Source organism: Perna viridis, chromosome 8 (genome assembly GCF_037379345.1).
Source record: "Perna viridis isolate PV_CMFRI_1.1 ecotype Kerala chromosome 8, ASM3737934v1, whole genome shotgun sequence".
Classification (NCBI taxonomy): Eukaryota; Metazoa; Mollusca; class Bivalvia; order Mytilida; family Mytilidae; genus Perna; species Perna viridis.
The window spans coordinates 47,791,260-47,794,157 of NC_142452.1; positions in this window are offsets into that span (position 1 = coordinate 47,791,260).

The window sequence follows — 2,898 nt, forward strand, 5'->3', positions numbered from 1 at the left end:
TGCCACACATGAGGATTGCCTATAGAACTATCAACCATCCCCTAGTGATGCTCCTATCAAGTCTTAATTAGTTTACTCGCATCAGCCAATAGAAATGTTTTGATAAACGTTCTAGTAGGGATTTCGCTGAAACAGGATTCTAAGTCGTAAAGAAAAAAGATTTATGGAATAAGATTAAGCCTCATTGTGCGGAAAACTGTTCATGGAAATTTTCTATAGAAAAAAGTTTGAAATACTTCTTAAATGTATGCTTTGTTCAATATATCTTTGTAAATGGTCTCTGTACTTGATGCATATGAAAATTTATTGCAAGAACCTTAGAAAAAAATACGCAAAATAATGGATGCTTTGAACGCGGTTTTGCCTCCAATCATATTAGTTGAAAATAGCTGCACAAGTACGGTTGAATACGGAAGTGTTTCTGGCATTTCTTTCTTTTAACAGTTGATGAAACATTGTTGAATTTCATATAGTTATTACAATCTATCATTCTTATACAAACCCTACGTAAGGAGGTAGGTCTAGGGTAAGGGACATAACTCTTGAAATCAGTAATATACTTGTATTATATTCAATTTCACCAAAGCCTATCAACCTATTATTTGAAACAAAATGACATCATTCCTAGTTACTTTGATGCTTACATGAGATTGATGTAAAGTACTGAATACAAACGTTTCAATAATTTGTAAGAGTTGTGTCCAATACCCTATGTCTACCTACAACAAAACAAATCATTATTTTTGACGGTGGTGATGTAAACAGCTTGACTTAACTTTAACATTACCGTCGTACAAAATGTGTTTAATTATTCTGATGACGGTGCAAGGGCACCAAAGAATATTCATATACAAAACAAGTCCAATGATAACTGTTTCTAGAAAAGCAGAGGACGCTTACCCTACCGGGGCACCTGGTCCATACTCCTAGTTTTTAGTGGAGTCCGAGTTGCTCATTTACTTTTGTTACTTTGTTTGTATGATTTTAGTTACTTTATGTTCTTTGTTGTGTATGTCTGTTTTCCATGTCTCGGTTCCCTTGATTACTCTTTTAATAACCAAATACTGGGGTAAATATTAGATATGCTTCTTGGCGTTCAGACGGCCGATACTACACGAGGTCATACAATATCATTCTAAAAAAATCAAGTAGATTTTATCAGTATTATTTTTGTAATTACCCTATCATTTACATTCGAACTCTTCCTAACCTTCTTTGAAATTCCTTTTTTTTTGCGCGTTGAATAAAATAATATAAGTACAGAAACATATACAGATCAGTTGCCCCATTCCCTAATAATATATCAAAAGAGTAACAAATTTTTCGTGCACGTATTCATTCGTTTTTCAGAATTTTTTCATGATTCACCTGTTTTGAAATATTTGAATCTTTTTGGCAAAAGCTTTTTTTGTAACTCTTATTTTAGCAACCCTTTTATATTCAGGTTTATTTGAGAGAGAGAATGAAAGAGTAAAATTGCTTAGTACTAATCGTGACAATTTGTTAGAGGAAAAAGAACATAACAATTATTTCAAAATAGCTTTTCTGTTCTTGTACGAAAACCACTTTCTAGATAAAAAGTAGGCAGATTAATCACAAAAAATAGTAACAAGGAACATTGTGGTGCTAGTTCTATATCACATTTAGAAAGACTTAAAGACTGTTAATACGTCGGAAATTGTTAATGAAACTCCTAATTAATCAGTACCTAATATTTCTAGTTTTTCTTAAAAATTACCTTAAACGAATATACTTAAGAAATTCAATATAGAAACATAGGTAACCAAACTTGATTTTGAGATAATTGAGCCATATTGAAGGTAATATTTAACTACATTTTATATGGATTATATAGGGAATTTTCAATATTTCGCAAACTTCCCAACAAACTGGTAGATGGAATTTCTCGTAATTTTATAAAAAGTGTTTGTACGAATCAGGCAAAATGGGAAAAATTAGAAACATGCTTGCCAAAACCCCATCGATCTGACAATGTAATACCACTCAAGGATACGTTCTCTATTTGAAAATACCATTATTTGATCTCTGCATCAATGGCTTTGTGCAGACATTTTTCAATAAAATCTTAGAAAAATGAGGTTTTGACAGAGTAATCTGTTTTGAAACGTTCATTTTCAGTGCATTTCAACGAAAATGGTCCAGCATGATATGGAAGATTTTGTCTGTTTTCTTTCATTCTGATGGTGCAAATAGTCATTATACACCATTAAAGTGAAGGTTTTTTTTCATACCATGTTTCACTTACTACCTGAGTCTTACAGGGGCTGACACTTAATAATTTCAAACAGCATTAGTCTATAGCAAATATGTATGTGATTTTGCAAGATGACAGAATGAATGCTCCATGTATTAGGTATGATCTACCTTAACTACTTACAAAATATATTATTTACATGTATCACCATGTATTGAATGTGTCCAATTATTATTCAATTATCGTTTTTTCAGTGTTATAAATTTCAAAGAAAAAAAATCAAACACAAAAACATGACAAAACAAAATACAAAAAAAAAACCAAACAAACAAACAAAGACAAGGAATCTCTCTGCTATATGCTAAGGACTCTGATAGAGTTTAATTTGATTAAAATAATATTACTTGTAACAGTCAGTTATAGTATATAAACTTTTGACTCCGCCTACTTTTCAACTATTGCATGAACTACCTGGTCGGGGGCCACTTATGGGGATGAAATGTAATAAACAAGTCGTATAAAAATTAAATTAGATATAAACAGTTTTTAGCATTACAATATAAAACAATAACAGTATATTGAATAAAAATAGTAATGTTAAACAAATTCGGCACGAAAAAATAAACGTTCGGTGAAACCTCGAGGTTTTACCCCAATTCTAAGCCTCTTAATACTATTTTATT